A 19,389-nucleotide genomic window follows, 5' to 3' on the forward strand; every position below is an offset into this window, starting at 1 on the left:
ACTAAATTGTTGTTTTTAAATCCCACATTACAAATTCCCCAAAACTAACAAGGGGGCACAGTCATGTACTCTCTGGCGTTAGCTGTGAGTGATCCAGCCCTTTGCAACCCAAGCTGACATGTAACGCTGCAGCCCAGGTGGTCAGCGGGGCCCTGACTGTTCTGTCACAGCTACAGAGTTAAGAGGAGGGGATGGAGAGATGCGTGAAGGCCGTGGAGAAGTGTGGCCTTTCTCACTCTCCGCTGGAACAGCCTGTCCTTAAAGGCCTCTGCCTCTCCCCTTTAAAGAAAGAGAAGAGCTTGGTGAGACCGGACGGCCACCAGACTACTGGCTCTAAGTCCACATTTGTCACTTGGTTAAGCTGTGTGACCCAGGACAAGCCACCTGCCTGTTCTGGGCTTTAGCTTCTCTTTCTGAAAAGAGGAGAGCAAGCCCCTCACTCTCTAAGGTCTACTCTGGCTCTGAGGTTCTGTATGGTCCTCTGACTTCCTCTCTTGGGGGCACTTAGGAACCTGGCTCTAATATCCAATCTATCCAGCACGCCGGCTTGGAGTGTCATCGTTGTGATAATGATGCTAAGTTAACCTAGAACTAAGAATGCAATTGCCAGAGAGCCACGGATGACAGATCAGGGTCTGGAACTTCTCTTCCGTGGAGGGTGTGGTGAGGGGGCAGTGCCAGCAGAGGCCACTGGAGGGTAGCTGAGAGCCAGGACTTGGGTGAGGATCCTGGGACTCTGGACCAGCCCCGCACGACTGGGGACAGAGCCCATGCCTAGGGCTTTGTAGAATCAATACTGAAAATAATAACTTAGGTCCAAAACCACAAAGGAAACGGGCTTATTGCGGAAATTATCTAAATAATTCAAGTGGAACAAGCACACCTGAAAACCATCAGGAAATTGAAAAAAATTATCCTCTCACCGTATAATGGCCTCAGTTTTCATTTCCTGGTTAAAAGAAAAGCTGCCTCAGCGAACAATCTATTTTCTCATCTCAAACATCCTTCCTCCCTCTTTCCTCACCCATCTCTCAGATCTGTCCCTTTCTCCACACTTCCCTGGAGTTTCAAGACCAGGAGACTAGGATTTCAGGATGAAGACCTGTGTGCGGAGGGTGAGAATTTGGCCTCACACTCCCTCAGGAGAAAACTGAGCTCTCAAAGCTCAAGTGATCAGACCAGTTGGTGAACATCGAAGAATGTCTGGCAAGTGTCACCTTCCCTGGCATCGATTCCCAGTGTGGACACTCAGGCCAAGTCCAAACAACTGCAGTTACCCTGGTCAACCAAGGCCTGGATCCTGCTCTGCCTGAATCAAAATCCTAGGGACAGAGATTGTTATCAGTTCATCTTCCTGCCCCAGGAGCATCAGGGCTCCCTGACAGTGCAATGAAAAGCTTTTGTTTTCATCTCCAATATTCCAACTGTCCAGTCTCTTCTTCCTTCTGGGTGGGGTGCAGAGGGAAGCCACGTGACATATGAAGAGAGCTGTGAGATTTAGCTACTTTTCCCAAAAGGTGGTAAGAAGGCTTCTCAAGTGAACCGTGCTGTCCCAGTGAGGGACTGGGGAGCAGAAGAGCCCTTTAGTTCAGAATCCTCTTGCATTTGAGAGTTGTGCTAGTTGCATGGACCAGCCAACTCTGATCTTCCTTTCCTTGTGTATTTTGTGTTACATAAGTCTCAGATGAACCCAGGCCTGACAGACTGTGGGTTTTGAAAGTTTAGGTCATTAGTAAGACTGACGTAGTGGGACAGGGCCAACTTGTGACTTGAACAGGAACACCTGGTAACTACATGCTCAGCCTCTGAGAGCGTAGTCACTTCCATTCAATGGCATAATGACTGGCATAGCAGAGATGTGTAGTGGGAAGTCTTGAGTTTAAATAGCATCTCATTATTCAAGTGCCAGCTGCTGGGGTCTCAAAGGTAAATAAGACAAAATCCTAACCTGATCCTCATTTTTCTAGCTCCACCACTTGTTGATGTTAATAGCCTGTTAATGAGTGTATCAGACACATCTTATGTCCCTGCTCACATTGGCTAGACCTTGCCTTTCTGCTGGCTGCCCAGCTGCCTCCACAGCCCATTAAATCTATGTAGTTCAGCCGCTGGGAGCTGACTAGTCACTCGCCCAGCCAAGTCCCTCTTGGCTGCTGCTGCACAGCCAGGCTGGCCAGCCACATGTCTGGAGTCTCTGACTCCTCCACTTCTTCTGGACTCAGAGGAAATGCCTCACTACAGGATGTGGCTTCTAAGCAGCCATCAAAGGGGCTCCATGATGCATCCTAGGAAATTCCCTGCGGGGAGCATTTTAACCAGTGAGAAACAGGAGATGGGAGGGAGCTGGGCAGATGCATTCTCTTTCATTCCTCCCTCCTGTGGAGTTATGATTTTCCAACACAGCCTGCCTGGATATGTCCTGCATGGCTACTGAGACAGCCTACTGAGTAACCTACCGTGGCTCTTTGCAGCTGGTCCCGAAGCAGTTACCTGCATGATAACACACCACCCTGCTTTGCTTCTCACCTTAGCCTACTTCATTTCCCTTTCACTCACTCTTGCTGCCTTCTCAATCAGATTTAATTTTGCTTGAGATTTCTCTTTCCCAGGGAAATTGAGCTCAGGCAATTGGTTCCACCAGTGGTTCTAGGGTAGATTTGGAGGTTGTATCACCTACCTGTCTGATATCAATAGAGACCCCTTTGCTGGTGATAAGAGAGATGGTAATGACTCTGATAGGCAGTCGCTCCACAACTTTCAGTTGGGCTAGAGAGCAAGACGCTGGGAGATCAAGTAGCTGTGGCACTCAATCTGTTTGGAAATAATAATTATAAGGTATCAGAGATCTTGGAAACAGACAGTGACAGGCTCAGGGCAGTTAATTACCAACTCATAGAATGCTCTGGAAGCCAGAGCACCTCCATGGAAACCTTAAAAGAGAGCCTTATTTCCTGGAGCCATAAGAGAGACTTAAAATCAAGCCCAGAACCTGACCACAGGGTAGCAGAACTGCAAAGGATACTAAATGCATGGCCTTCACAGGTTTCCATGGCAAATTCAGGGTGGGACCCTGACACCTGGAAAAGTGATGTTTAGGTAGATGAGCATTTTGACCCTTCAAATCCTCTGAATGCTCCTGCCCAAAAAAGGCACCCTTCTCCTAAAGACCTGGCCCCTCCACTAGTATCCAGAGTCAAGTTGTAACACAGCCACACTGGGAAGAAAAAGCCCTGCTCCAGACAGAAAAAGCATACCTGCCAAAGATACTTGCAGGATTTGGCCACTGTGTACCGACAGAAACTGTGGAAATGTGTGTGGGATTGGATCTTGAAGATGTCATATGTGGGGGTAGGAGTGAAGCAAAAAGTTCAGTGGAGAGAATTCACTAATTTGGGAATACTCATACATAACTCAGGATTTAATGTTTTAGCCAAAAGCTTGTCCTAATAGTTTGCTGAGGTGGCTCTTTGAGGCCTGGTTTCAACAATGGCCTATAATAAGCAAAGTGGAGAAGCCAGACTTCCTTGTGTGGTGCTGAGGGAGACGTCAGGAAGGTGGGGATATTAGAATTTATTATGTATGGCTCAAGAACTTACCACCTGGCTAGTTCCCTGGGCTGGCCCAGAGGACACTCTCTTCACTAAGGCAATGAAGAATACGCTAGTAGGAAGGCTTTTGAGCTGTCACTAGTGGCTGTCCTTGTAGTCCAGGTCAATGGTAGGGGGAAGACCACCATGGAACTGGGTTTCCTACTATTAGTGAAAATGAAAAAATCCCAGAATTGCAGAGGCCAAGTGTGAGCACTAATTCATAAGAGCCAAGTTTGACAGACTTACCACAATGGATAGCAAGGTGGAAGAGTAATCAGGGTGACTTTCTCTGCAAGTATTCATGGTGTTGGCTAATAGATCATAGTGTTCCTACAGGAAGAGTATTCATATAATTTATTGTCCAAATTGAGCTACTTTTGAGGGTAAGAAGGGGTGCTAGTAATGATTACATGAGGACCATTGACGTACACCAGGACCACCCTACTCAAACTGACACCCGTGTTATCCTACCCAGGGTAAAATAGATAAGCAGACAAACATACAATTGCTCAATGTGTATAATCAGAAAGACTAGCTAGTGAGCTAGTGAGCAGAACACTGACTTTGGTGAAAAATCATAGACCCTCACCTAATTTCCAGATCTAAGTCAGATCTGGCCCAAAGCTGTTGCCACTGCTGAGTAAGCCCAATGGTCAACTGCAAAACTGATGCTAAGCCCTTAATATAGCAGCATTCCTCAGGGAAGCCAGATAGCCACCTGGTAGCAGGTATATTTATATTGCATCTTCTGCCTTGGAGGGGGCAGTGCGATCAATGTAAACACCATATATGGGTTTGCCATCCCTACACACAGGGCTTCAGGCAGTACCACCATCTAAAAACCTGCAGAATACCTTATCTATTGACAAGTTACCCCATGCAGCATTTCCTCAGAACAAGAGGCCCATTTTATGGTGAAGAAGGGGACAACAATGGACTCATGACCATGGTCTACTGGTCTTACCATGTATCCCACATCCAGAAGCAGCTGACCTGATAATATAGAGGAAAAGCCTGTTGAAACTCAGTTAAGATTATTACAGTTAAGAGTCATAAATGGATGCTAAATCTAGGGGGGTGCATTTTGTTGAGGAGCAGGATATCTTCATGGTCTTAAAGTGTCTTCCTTCATATTTCTTATTAGTTTCCAGGGAAAAAATAGTAACTATTTAGTGGAGTAATTACACAACATCTTGACCAGGTAATCAAATTAACATCACCAGTGATGGGCAGATGGACACCATGTGTCTCTGTATGTGATGTCCTGAGGACACAGCATCCCCTCTGCACGACTCTTGCTGAGAATCCATAACGTGACTCTAGCCATGAAGAAACATCAGACCAATCCAAAATAAGGGAAGTTCTACTTTAAAAACTACATTTTAAAAACTGTCAATGTAATCAATGACAAAGAAAAATCTGTGGACATGTTGTAAAGACTAAAGAAATATGACAACTAAATATGATGTCGAATCATAAACTAGACCTTGACCTGCAGGATATAGAGTGGTAAAATGCTCACAGTAGATGGATCCGGGGACAGGGCATACGGGCATTCTTTTCACTATTCTTATTCTTGCCACTTTTCTATAAGTTTAAAATTATTTCCAAGTACAAAGTTAAAGAAAAATGTCGGGGACTGAACAACACCTGAAAACATAATAAATGTCTCCTATAATCTGGTGAGATAGGTATTATTATTTCCATTTTACAAAGAAAGAAACAGGTTTAAAAACGTTTGGTAACTTGCATAAGATGATACAATTAGTAAGTGTCAGAACTGGGAATAGAGTCTTCGAGTGTTGTAATACAACTTTCTCCTTTCCTTTCCTTCTTTTTTTTGGTAATAGCAGGAAGAACATGGATTTAAATGGTAATCACAGACAATTCTCAGACACCTTTATGATAAAAAAGTTTTATTGTCCTGATGATTCAAACTTTAACCCCCAGGGAAGTCCCTTGAACGTTGGGCTCATTTGTTTTTCTAACTTATGCCTTGGAGAGGGGATGCCAGGGAAGGGGGAGCGTGGAGAATTAGAAACAAAATGACCAAGACCAGGGGGAGCCACCAGGGAAAGGACCACGGTAGGGCCTGAATAACCCACTGGCAGCAGCGGGGCCCTGGACAGTGTCGTTCCTGCCAGCTTTAGGGTGCTAAGGTACTTTGAGGACATTTGGCAAGAGGGAGCAGAAATTTAAGACTTTCTTGGATTACAGCTACTTTTTGCCCAGAGAAGAAGAGAATCATCTGCTGTAAAATCACTGCCTTTTCTCACAATGGCAGCCTTCAGGGAGGAACTTCACATCTCTCTACTAAACAGTGCAGTTGGAGGCTCTGTGCCTACCCCTTCCTAGGACAGCAACTGCCTTAGTCCTTTGGGGCTACTATAACAAAAATGCCACAGACCGCATGGCTTATACGCAACAAACATTTATTTCTTATAGCTCTGGAATCTGGGGCATCCAAGTTCAAGGCACTCACAGATTCAGTGTCTAATGGCGGATGGCCTTCTGGTTCACGATGGCCCTCTTTTCATTCAGTTTTCACGTGATAGAAGGGACAAAGGCTCTCTCTGGGGCGTCTGATATAAGGGAACAGATCCCATTCAGGAGGGTTCCACCCTCAAGACTTAAGCACTTCCCATCGGCCCCACCTCCTAATGTCATCCAATTGGGGGTTAGGATTTAACACATGAATTCTGGAGGGACACACATTCAGTGTCCAGCAGCAACCGTCTTGAGAATACTTGGATTTGGCCTCTGTAGGGCTTTCCTGAGGTTCACAGAGAGGAGCAATTGCTCAGATGCCTTGAGACCGTTGGGGTTGTGTGAAGAAGCTCCTCTTTGGGCTCTCTGGCACTTTAGAAAGATGAAGCAAGTTTAGCGAGACAGCATCTGTGTCCCAAAAGAAAACGGGAACACACTGCCCCAGGCCTGCCCAGTCTGACGGGCGAGACCTACGGCAGTTGCTATGGAAGCATGTGATTGGGGTCACACGGAAACTCCGATGGGGAGTTGCTGAAGGTTCATTCTGAACCCTTGTGATGTGAAGGGAGCTCCACCTGCTAATCTTCACTCTGCCTGTCGCATCCTGGGAGTGTGATGAGTGCCCCAGCGTGTGTGTGATGAATATTCACAGAAATTGGAGTTGGAAGTCTTCCCTGAGCAGGGTGGATGTATGCCCTACCGTGCCTGGCCATTGAGCAGATTTTGGGGGTTCAGATCTCTTTACTGTCCCCTGAAAAACTATGTACAAATCTAGTTCCTCTTTTGTCAGTCAGGGGCCAAGCAGGAAATAGGTGGAACGCTCAAAAAGGTTTAAGTGAAATATATTTTTGAAGAGCCTGTTGACAGAGGCATAGGCAGGGTGAAGGAAACCGTCAAGGATGGCAAGGAACCAGAAGCTGTTACCTGCCCTGGGCCTGAAAGAGACAGGTGAGGGCAGGAGATGGGAGCCCAGTGCCCCGAGGGCAGTGCCCTGGGCAGAGAACAAAGCAGAAGGCGGTCTGGGGACAAATAGAGATTAGGATTCACCTCAATTTTCAGGGCCCGGGCTCAGACCCCAGTGTCCTCCAGAGGAATTTCACACGCGTGGGATGAAAGGGAAAGACAGATAAGGTATATTAGGGACTTAACACAAGAGGGAGGACATGGCATCCGTGTATGCAGACCACGGGCATCAGAGTGTGAGCCCGGGTTGTGTGCGGAGGTGGTTCGACTTTTCCTGAGAAGACCAAATGTTCCTGAGAGGAACATTTATTTGGAAAATCACAGGTGGAAGAAGTAATTCGTAGAAAAAAAAGGGCTTAGGAAACAAGTTATAGAGGTTAAGGAAAGGTCCTTGGAGCTTAGAGGTGAGGGAGGTCAAGGTGACAAGCTTGGGGCCATGGGGGGGGGGGGGCTCAGGCCTGCTTCCAGGAGGGAGCGCGCTGGGCCCTCCATCTTAAGGGTGTTAAGGGTGGAGATTTTAGGGGAGGCCCCAGGGGAAGATCTCAATAGACTATTCAGCAGCTTTCCAGGTGTGTCCTTTGAGGGTCAGGGTCTCCACTGATTGACTGGTCGGCACCAGGGCGGGGGGTCATTAGTCAGTGCAGCTGGTCCTAAGGTCAGCCTTGGCTTTGCTTAGCTGGTTTTCCTGCTTTTCTGGGCCTGGAGCTGAAATACAACTGAGGTCTAGATGTTTTCACTAGAAAGGAAAGGTCAGAGGGTCCAAATGGAATGGCTAGCAATCTGCTAGGGGAGGAAGGGTCACTCTGGGGACGAGATCCCACCCTGCAATTGTCCTTTGCTAGGTACCGGGGGCTTTTCACCCTGGTGACCTTCTGTACCTGGCCCATGGTCCTTGCTCTGCTCAGGTCTGTCTAACTGCCTCCCACATTCTCAGATCTACAGTTTTTCAAGAAAAACTTGAAAGTCCAGATCTTTTGGGGAATGTGTTTTTTTTTTTCAAATACTGGCAACAAATTCCATCATGAAACAGGCCAGTTAAGACATATCTATGGGCCATGTTTCACATGCTATGTCTGGTTTGCCTGCTCTGGACTAGATGATTCTCACACTCCTCTCTCCTCCTGCCTCTCTCGTTGGCGATGATTCTCTGCTTGGGCCATATCCCTGGGTGCAGACTAGACTCTAAGCCCCCTGCCATCAGGAAAACGAGTACCATTGTGACCCAGCTTGTTTAAGGTATAGTCAGTGCAAAGAGCCAGGTAGACTTGGCCGAGCCAGGTAACTCTGAATCCATTTCCTCTTCTACAAATTGGTCCAGTAACACCCATCTCACAGGAGATCTGGAAGGATTAAACAAGGCTATTCATGAAACAACTGGCAGATAATGAATGAGCTGTGTGTCGGGCCCCCTACGGCTCAGAGCCATTGCGCTCAAGGCTCTCCGTGCATTACCAGGGGTCCCCATATTGGGTGTTTCAGCGCCTTCCATAGAGGAGGCTGGTGGCTTCAGTGGCTGTAACATGCTTGACATAGAAATGACTAGCAGAGTTCTACGAGGCAGCAGAGGGTGTTCCGGGGAGCCCAGGGGCACGGTGGGGAGGTAGAGAGATTGTCAGGGACAAGAGCAACAGTGATTTTGCCCCTGGAAGACAGGAACAAAACAGCCCCCCCTGCTCATGAGGGGCTGGGAGGCATAATTAGTAAGAGAGTTTGCAATAATGCACTGAAAGTTCTACTTGATGCTTAATAGCTGCGAATAAAAATTCTGGTGGGCTCATTTTTAGTTGAGGCTAGTGAGGGTTAAAACTCTGACTGCCCAGCATACTCAGTGAGGCTCCCCGGGAGTGGTTATTTACTGCGCTGGCTGCGGATGGAAGAACAGTTTATCTGCTCGGGATCATCTTTCACCAAAGCCTTTATCAGTGTGTTTTTTTGGCTGCTAGTGTTTTCTTTTTTAAATAAATGAGAGCAGCTTATGTTCCAAGGCCATGTGTGTTCCAAGGCCATGACTCAAGTCAGCTGTTTGCCAGCTGTGAAGGAGACAGTGTCGGGTCCTCTGGGGCCTGCCCTCCCTTTGCAGAGCTGGGGGGAGTCACCAGTGAGGAGAAATGGAAAAGAAGACAAAACTCACTTTCTCCCAGGTCAGAAATGAATGGGGCGGGAAGGAGAGAGAGGCTAGGGATGGGAAGGGGATGCTGGAGACTTCCCCGAGAGGCTGAAGAAACTGATGCACATGGCCGCCCAGAGCAGGAAAGAGGACCTGAGTGAAGCAGCGTTCGGGGCTGGATTCAAACTAAACCCACTCGGGGCAGATCAAGGAAAGACTGAAAGGGTGTGGCCTTGGGGAGAACCTCTGCCCCCAAAGCCAGGATGTCCTAAATGGCATTTCAGAGGAGATGAAGGAGGGAGGAGCACCCACTGGGTCAAGGACTCTGCCCCCTGGAACTGGCTGGGTCTGTAAATGTTGGCTACACTTTAGCACCACCTGGGAAACTGCTGAACATTCTGACACCCAGGTGGCAGCCCAGACCAATTAAGTCAGAATCTATAGGACCAGAATACTGTTCTTAGCCAAGTTTGAGGCCCTCACAGCTAGGTGGCCTCTAAGGGGCTCAGTCAGCCCTGCCAGTTCATTAAGCCTCTAAGGAATGGAGAGGGAGGATGATTGACAGGCAGTGGTCAGCAGAAGCCAGGCATGGACCAGAGGCCACTTGAGAGTTCCACTGCCCTAAGATCCAATGGTTTGAGACTCCACGTGGACAGGCTCTTGCTGCCAAGTTTCAGCCAGCTGTGTTTCTCTCCCATTAATTCATTCCACAAATATTTACTGAGCACCTACTATGTCCCTGGCACTCACTGTTCTAGGTGCTGGGGATACAACAGTGAACGAGACAGACCTCTCTTGTGTTCACCCCGTGGGACAGACCTGAAGCCATGGGGCTAAAGGGGATTCAGGAGGGTGCAGAGCGTGGGAGGGAAGGGAAGTTTGTTCCCAGAACTTAAACATTATCTTATCAAACTCCTGACATTACTAGGGATCTGTCCTTGTTGCATTAATCACATCTGCCTTTCCTCTGTCTTCCTTCAACTGAGGGTGGGCTCATCATATCTGCATTTAGCCAGCAACCCTAGATTCAGAAAAATTCTGCTCCCCGATCCCAAATCCATACTCGGAAGTATACTCCATGTCTTTCCAACTCAGCTTAAGGTCCCCATAGCTGAGGGTCCGGCCTTGAGTCTTTGAGGAGCAGATGGTGTAGTTTAGAGTGTGCAGGCTACAGACTGACATCCTGGATTCAAACCTTGCCTCTGCTTCTTACTGGAGGCTACTACTAGGTGACCTTGGGCATGACACAGTGGCCCCAACTGCCCACCTCGGATCTGCTTCTCAGGTGGGGACTGTGGCAGAAGAGGAAATGAATGAAGGAAGGCTGAGCACATGATGACACTCAGCAGGTGGTGACTGTGATCGTCCTGGAGCAGGAGATGTTAACTGTGCTGTTCTGGTTGAACAGCACAGTTAACATCTCATGGAGAGACCAGTGAGGTTGTAGGTTGTAGGTTGAACTCATGGAGAGACCAGTGAGGTTGTAGGTTGTAGGTTGAACTCATGGAGAGAACAGTGAGGTGGTAGGTTGTGGTGGCATCTGCTCCCTTTCTCCTTCCCATCAAGGCAGGTGTCTGATACCCTGGCGAAGGGAATGCTCGATGCTGTAACAGGTAGATCCTGATATCTCAGTGCCTTAATTCAGTAGGGGTTCATTCTTCTCCGATGCACAGTCTAATGGGCCCGGGAGGGGTACTCACCTCCATGCAGTTGTTTAGCCTGCCAGAGGCTCCATCACCCTCAAGGCAACCCAAGGTTGTGACATCCAGGTGGCTCACAGCTGAGTGCAGGATCACACTTGAGCCTTTTGTGGGCCAGGTAGGGATAGCATCACTTCCACCCATATTCCGCCAGCTGGAACTCAGTCACATACCCCAAAGAGCTTGGGAAAGGTGCCAGGAAGAAGCGCAGGTGGGAGGGGGAGGGGGAGCTCCAGGGCCTGGCCTTCTCAGGTCTCCTGTGCTGTCTCCCCATCCCAGGTCCGGACCACTGGTGGTGGTGATCCTAGGATGAGCACTGGGCCACTGAGCATGTGTGAGGCTCACTCCTTGTGTCTCCTTCCTCTCTGACCTTCTCCAGTTACTTCCCTCCAATTCCTGTTCTCTCTCCAGTGGTGCCTCCCCTCTATGGAGCCCTTGTGATTGGAGAAAGGTTAATTGTTTGGCCACTGAGGGCTTCGATGGAGAGTTGCCCTAGGGATTCAGTGACAAAGGATGTTGTGGGGAGAGGATGGGAAGAGGAGAGCCTTCCAGAAGGAGAGGGCAGGGCACCCATTTCCTGTGAGATCAGAGAGTTGGATCGCAGGCTGCTGGCCTCCCAGGAGAGCTCTGAGCCTCTGACACTGTTCCCTGACCAGCAGCAGCCACAACACCTAGGAACTTGTTAGAAATGCCAGTTCTCAGCCCCACCTGAGCCCCGCTGAATCAGAAAGTCAGTCCAGAAAGATGAGTAACCTGCTCAAAGTCACACAGCGAGTGAGAGGCAGGACAAAGGTGTTTGAACAAGCCCCTGGGTGATTCTGGTGCACACACAAGTTTGAGGAGCCCTCCAGGCGGCAGGAATGCAGCCCCAGCAGGAGGGTGCCCATAGGAACGTGCTTCACGCTGCCCCTGAGTGGCCACAGAGCAAACAGCAGCCCAGCCTCCTGCCCCAGAGGAGCTGTGTACATAGACTATTGGGAAGCGAGTTCTGGAAAGTACTGAGGAATCCATAGGCCCAGCAGGGGCTCACCCAAGTCTGCCTTGTGGACAGTTTTTAAGAGTTAGGCTAGAGTCCAGCCCAGAGCCAAACTCAAAATCTGTTTCCATGAGGGCAAACCCACCTGTGTTTACATTTCATAGGGACCAGACACAGGTGGCTCAAAGAAGCCTCTAAGATCAGACTGAGGACCCCATAGGGGTCATGCCCCCAAATGTTGCCGTCATCCTCAGGGGGTACCCAGAGAAGCAGAGCTGCCCCTTCCCTGGGAGGACACAGAACTCCAGCTGCCATCCTGCCAACCTGCCCCCCCCTCCAACCCCCCACCCCCACCACCGGCCCTGGGCTCAACTGGTTTGGCCCTCCCTGGGCCTCTGTCAGGAGCTTGGGGACTCTGAGACGGGAGCAGAGGGAGAAAAAAATGAGATGAGTTTTCAGGGCTCTACCCTCTCAGCCTGTGTGACCCGGAACTGTAGGGATGGGGGTGACATCTGAGCTCAAAGAGGAGGAGACAAAGGCCATTTGCTTTCTCCCTTGGCCCCTGACCTCAGACACAGCAGGTCAGGAGGCCCAACACTCAGGGGACTGGCTCTGATTTGCATTTTTATAGAAGTTGCTGACAGCTGTGGGCTTCCCAGGGGATGCACTCAGCTTGCTGGGCAGGATGTTTGGTCTTGACATCTGGCTTGTCCTGGCTGTGCACTGGAGGGGCAGATGCTGGGGGAGGGCTGGGGGAGGAAGGGCACGGGAACGGCGTCTGGAGGGCATCTGTGCTGCGTGGGGGAACTCAGTCTCTGTCTCATTTAACCCATTCCCACCTAATTCCCAACAAGCAGGTGCTAAGACTCAGCTCAGAGAGGTTATTAACCTGCTCAAGGTCACATAGGTAGTAAGACGCAGGACAAATGCTTACTCTAAAATTTAACACCAGAGCCTATGGGTGCTCTGTCCGCCACTCTCTACTGCCCTCTTCCCCACCACAGAGCCCCTCTGGGCTGGCTCTCATGCCAGGCAGTCCTCATTCCCAGAAACTCATGGGATCCCAATAGCAAGAGAGAGCCCCTTTGCTTAGCTGCCATGTCTTCTGCTCCCTTGCCCTTCATTGGTGGCTCAACAGCAGCTGTGACAAGGGAGGAAGCTCCAGTCAACTTAGGAATGAGGGACACTGGCCCGTGTCCCCAGGTCAGAGGGAGAGCCTCCCTGTTCTGGGGCAAGGTTAGTGCCCACATAGTGGTCCCCAGATGCCCCACTCTTCTCCCGGGTCCACAGGTGGGCCACAACCACCTCATGGTATGTGTCACCCACAACCAAGGTTGCTTTTTAATGTAAATTTTCTGTTGCAAACTTGAAACTACTTAGCCATCCCTAAAATAAACAGGAGAAAAGCACAAATAAGTTTATGCTTTGAACTTCACTCAATATGCAATTGCCATCAAAGAGCCTAACATATATGAACCTCAAGTTCACTCTGCATGTCTGACCCTGTAGTATGTGGGTGTGGTTCGCTGGACTTTTGCCCTCCACCTGGCCGAAAAGCCCCAAGGACCCCCAAATTTGGGAATCAACAGTGTAGCTCATTGTCATAATTAGAAGCAGTTTGTCTACCTCTATCTGCCTGGAATTTCTTCCCCGACTGACCCAGATTCTCACTGCGAGGCCCAGAGGATGGGGTGGGCATAGTAAGGGGGCTGCCCAGAGAGGCTGGGTGTGGGAGGCACTGGACCCAGGGCCATGAAGCAGTCCCCGCAACTGTCTCATGGGTGTTGGGAGGTAGAAGTGCCAGCCACAGGTTTGTGCCAGAGCTAAGAGAGCCAGCACCTGACTCCCCTCGAGGCTGATAATAGCCCTGACTCCTTGGAGATGCAGGCCCCTCAGGGTCACTGGGGTGGACTGGCACCTGTGTGCGCAGGTTGCCTGCCTGAGGTAGGGGCTGCTGCAGGCCACCCCCAGCTTGGGTTTTCTGACCCCCTTTTTCCCAAAGAGATTGCACGGAACAGGAGGAGTTCTGCCCTGGGAATCTGTCCTAGTGCCGGCCCCATTCTTTCGAGCTATGCAACCCTGGGCAAAGCTGGGTCTGAGTTTACTCTTTTGCAAAATGGTTGTAATTAGTGAGACTCCAGACATTTTCATAGGCGGCACTTAGGGGTCCAAAGGAAGGAGGTGGGGTGCCGGGAAATTGCCTACAGGTGTACATACACCATTTTACTTAGATTGCAGGCTTATTGGGGTTGACTTGGGAGCCATGGGGATGCTGAATCCCCACACAGCCATCTTTTGGAGCTGCCGTGGTTACATGCATCAAAACCTGCCCCCCTCATGGGTGGATGTGATGGTCAAATGAGAGCATGGAGATGAAGCCCTTTGGGAAATATAATGCTCTCAACAGACGGAGCATATTATTAAACCCTCCACCCCTGAAAGTAGGACTCTGACCCTGTAGTTGGAGCCTGACCAGCATTGCTTGCTAATGGACCAGCGATGTCACCTGTGGACATTCTGCAGCAGGGCTGGCAATGAACACTTCCCCCAGCCCTGGACAGCACCCTTGGTGGTTATCTGGGACCCTTCCTAAGCCAGGGACTTGGTTGCATCTTTCAAGCCCCCCAGTGCATTGTTTCAGGAGGAACCTCCCTGCTCATCAGCAGACCAAGCAGTCCTCCGAATAGGTGCTAAGTGCCCTCCAAGGCAGAAGGTGGCCGTGGCCCAGTTGCTTCAGGACTATGTGAGATGCTTGTAGAAAATTCCATGGCCCTATCCTGAGTCTAAGTAATCCATTTCTGGGAGTTGTCTTGACCAATCTGTGGGGCTTTTTGTCTGCTTGACTGGTTTGGTTTTTAAATCACAAGTATTCCTGGTTAGTATTGTGCAAACTGAACTTGAATTTTGGACAGGGTTTAGCATGGGGTCTGGTCCCCTGCCCAGAGAGAGTTCCTGCAAACCATTCAAATCGGGGGAATCTTTCCCATTTCTAAAGAGCTCACCTGCCCCTAGAGATGATGGAAGTGACAGGAACACACAAAACACACCAGCCATATGTCCTTTTGGAAAAGTCAGCTGAGACAGTGCAGAAGGAAACTCGAGACTAAAAAGGGGACGGAGAGGCTGGGTTTTAAATGCATTTGGAGCTTTTGCTAAGGGCAGACACTCCAGTCTGTGTGGAAAAGACAGAAAACTAGAGGAGGTCTCACAGGGGCGTAGGTGGCTGCTCGTGTCAGACTCAGCTCACACATCAGCTCTGTGCAACCTCCCCTCACCCACTTCCCACCCCCAACCCCGCCCCCACCCCTAGAGTCCATTCTCCCCTCCTTAGCACTTTCTCTTCATATGTCTCACCAGACTATGAGCTCTGGCATCAGATTTGCTTGGCTCTGCATCCCCATCCCCTGGTCCAAAGTGCGGTTAAATGTTTGTTGAATGAATAAATGAACAACTTCCGTAATCAACCTGTGCAATAGAAACCCAGAGAAGATCTTAAAATTCAAGATAATTTAAAGACGAAGAAGAAAGAAATCCTCATCATACAACTCATTATCCTTATAAATAATGCAGGGAAAACACACTCAGGCAGAGGAAGGGTCAGGAGAACCCACACTGGATAGTTCTAGTATGAATAATCCAGGGAAGCGGTGCCCTGTGTGGGTCTGGCCCAGCGTGGCCATCCTGGAGATCCCAGAGCCTAAAAATCAAAACCACAGAGCATTTCTCCTTCCCTCCTTTACTTTTTCAGAAGAAAGAGGCCCTAGCTTTAAGCCTAGGAGTTTTCCCTCGTTTTAGTGGTGGATTTCCTGCCCACTTGTTGGGGCGGAGTCTTTTCTCTTTTTTGCTACCTTTCCTCCAAACCAGATCAAGGTGTTGATTTCCTTCCCGGCTTAGTGACAGCCAAGGGTGTTGGTTCTGTCTCCACTGGGAAGAAAACTACTTTCCTAGAGCCGGGTTTGCCAACCCTCCCTTCCTCTCAGCAGTCCTTTGCTCCCTTCTCAAATCCACCCTGTTTTCTGACTCTGTCCAGAGGAAAGGAGAGGGGAGGGAGATAGCCGACACTCTAGGAGTCAGCCTGGCCCCTGGGGCTCCGTGGGTGGCTGAATTCTGTTTCTGCACAGAAGCAGGTGTCTGGTGGTGGTGGTCCCATGCGGGCTGGAGACGGGCCAGCTGCACCAGCTGCATTCCTCCTTCACCAGTCTCAGATGCCTCCGGGCTCAGAACTTCTGGGGTGTCTGGAAACCAAATCTCTACCTGGTTCCTCTTCACAGGGGAAATACAAAAGCCTCCCATCTGGATCATGAGAAGAACTGCCAGGTCGTATTTCTGATGAGGCCAGACAAAGCATTTCTGGGGCAGGGATGGGGGAGCATCCGTGAGGAGGGGGTGCTGAGGCCAGGTAGACTCACCTGAAGGGGCAGCGGGTGCGCTTGGCCTGCCAGGGGAAGCAAGGCTGGTGGGCAGCTACTGAAGGGTGGGAGTCCTCACACTGGGCCCTCGGCCAGAAGCATCAGCATTACCCGGGAACTTGTTAGGAATATAAATTCTTGGGCCCCACCTCAGACCTGCAGAATCAGAACCTCTTGTGTTTTAACAAGCCTGCCAGGTGACTGAGCCACACTCAAGTTGGAGAACCTCTGGGCTGAGGTGTGCCATGATAGTGCCCCTGAGCCTGGTGTGGGAGGCAGGGCCTGGGGTTCCAGGGGTCATGCCAGGTGGCCTTCTGTCCATTGTACAAATAGTATCCTTTCCTAGGTGTGTGAGCAGGTAGAAAAGGTTGATGAGCCTGCCCAAGAAGCAAAAGACAGGGGCAAATGCTGGTGTCACCCTTGCAGATGTTTTCACTCTTCCAGGCACAGGTAACTTGCAGAGCTTGTTATCACAAATTCCCAAGTAACCTGGCTCCGAGACTAACATTGTGTTCAAATCCTTTGGCCCAACATGTTGCATTTCCACCCAGGCCCACTACTTTTTCATCTTTGGTCTGCAGAGTTGTGGAAGCATGCAGCTGGGCCTGGGCCTGGAGCAGCAGAGCCAGAGGGCACCCTGAGGACCACAGGAACGGTTCAGGGATTCCACGGAGGAGCTGACTCCAGTGAAAATAGCCTCGTGTTCTTTCTCATTTTATAGAAGTTGTGCAGAACCACTAAGCTGAGTCAGCACATTCACCAACCATTACTTGGCTTGGAAGTTTCACTAGAAATGTGAGAGGCGGTTGATGGCTAGTGTTTCACCACTGGCCCATGCCGATTGCCCAGACAGTGGGAGTGAGAGGGCACTCATTCGTTCAACGTGTGTGTGTGTGGGGGGGGGGGGGGCAGGGATGTGCCAGTTTCATTTTCAGCCATATTGCCCCTAACACACACCCACCCACCCACCCATCCACACACACACACACACACACACAGTAGCAATCCAGTGAAAATTTCAGCGGTATGAAAAAGTTCCTCAACTGACCAGTAGAGGGGGTGCTCTCCCCATTTTTGGAGTGGAAATGGCTCTTGTGTCTCTGTGTCAGGTATTGTCCAGGGACCAGGTTTTCAGTGATAAGAAGTCAGATTTACTCTGAGGCCAAAGAGACACACCTGCCTAAAGCAGAGTGATTTCAGGAACACAAGGAGGTGCAAGGACTCTCATAGTCTGTCTCGCTGCTTAGTCTGTCTTACTGGACGATTGAGACTATCTGAGCTTTACCCATGTAGACCAGGCCCATTTAAAATGCAAACACAATCTGGGCCATCAATTCTCTTGAGATGGTGGGAGCTGAGAGAAGGTTTTGACAAGCTAGAAGGTGAAGGTGAGTGGTGGGTGGGCAGAAACCCGTGAGGGGCATAAAACAATTATATTAGGGCTTCCTAAGTGTTAACAGTTCTCCTCTGTTGAAAAGAAAAGCCTTGCCTGATTCTAACAGTGAGGGCTGCGTGTGCCCCTGCGTGTCCTTGTCCCGCAGGAGGGATGTCACCTCCCTAGGTCTCCTAGCTTATTTGCAAATGTACCGTCTCTGACCAAGTGCTGTGCACTCTGATAGTTTATTTTCTTGTCTTTGAGCATTTTGAGAGAGAGACAGTGTTGTGTATTTCCAGCTCCTAATACAACCCGCGACAAAACTGTAAATGTCGAATAAGTGAATGAAATGCGTGTCCACGTGTAGGGAACCATTAAGTAAGTTATCAGCCTTATTGGAATATTATACAGTTATTTAAAATAATGGTTGTTTGAAAGTTGCTAAGAGTATATCTTAAAAGTTCTCATCACAGGGAAAAAAACGTAACCACCTGAGGTGATGGGTGTTAACTTACTGTGGCAATCATTTAGCAATGTACACAAACATGAAATCGTTATGTTGGAGTGAAGGAATACAATATTACATCTCAATAAAACTGGAAAAAATAAAAATAAAATAGTATCTATATAGGCCATATAGCAACATGGGGAAAGTTTATGATGTTATGTTAAATATACAAATTGCTTCATACCTATGTAAGATGACACATGCTGTTAACGAAAAGGGAAGAAGGAGAAATGAAGAACTGCGTAGGGGCCGTGGACTTTTGGGTAGCTTCCTTCCAGCTTGTCGTTTAATCTCCTTTATCGTGTGTTGTGCAATAAACAGAAACCACTATTTCCTGTCCCCCAGGGTGACTCAGTTTTTGTTCTTTGGTGCCCACGTACTTTGACTTCCCTCCTGTTTACCCAGATCTTATCATGTATTTAGAATTCTGTTTCATTTTCTTTGCACAGAGCCCAGTACATGCACCCACACACACACACAAGTGGCTAAATACGTTGGATATAAGTGATTTCAGTGGTGGCAGCTGCTATCAATAACTTCAAGTTCAAAGACTTGAACACCATGTTCTCCCAAATCAGTCAAGTGCCTCTCCAGTGTCATCAACAGAAAGTCCCTATTTATACTGTTTCTCGCAATGAGAGTAATAATGGGTGGGGTTTATTAAGGATCAACTGTGTGCCTTCCACTTAAGTGTAATCCTCCCCACAAACCTGCAAGGTAGGAAATATCCAGGGAAATTCAGAGGGTTTATGTGAGTTTCCGAAGATCAGCCAGCCAGGTTTCATGCCTGAGACCTTAGGCTCCCAAAGGCCATGTTTTGCCCTATATACCATGATGGGTGCTTTCAAAGGGCTCACGGTGCAACAGAGGCAATAAAATAAGGCGCATAAATAACAATCTGACCATACGAGGAAGCCGTCTTGTGAATAATAGTGCCAAGTATTGCATAGGTTTGCAGGTAATGAATCTATGCCCATGTGTAACCTCGCCAAGAACTTCAAGTACTAGTATGATTGTGCCATTGGAAGTCCTGTCCACGCATCAGTCCTGCCCCAGCCAGAATGATCCAGAGCTTACTCGTCTCGGTTTTGGGTCAAAATATGTTTTGAAGGTTCAGTGTTTTTACTGAAAATGTAATCACTGTTACTTTTAGGACATGCTTAGAGAGAGGAAGGGAGAGAGGGGGGGAGAGAGAGACATTGACATGAGAGAAACACCAATCGGTGGCCTTCCATATGAGCTCCAAACGGATTGAACCGCAACCCAGGTGTGTG

Source organism: Miniopterus natalensis, chromosome 19 (assembly GCF_054644295.1).
Source record: "Miniopterus natalensis isolate mMinNat1 chromosome 19, mMinNat1.hap1, whole genome shotgun sequence".
In the NCBI taxonomy this organism is placed as follows: domain Eukaryota; kingdom Metazoa; phylum Chordata; class Mammalia; order Chiroptera; family Miniopteridae; genus Miniopterus; species Miniopterus natalensis.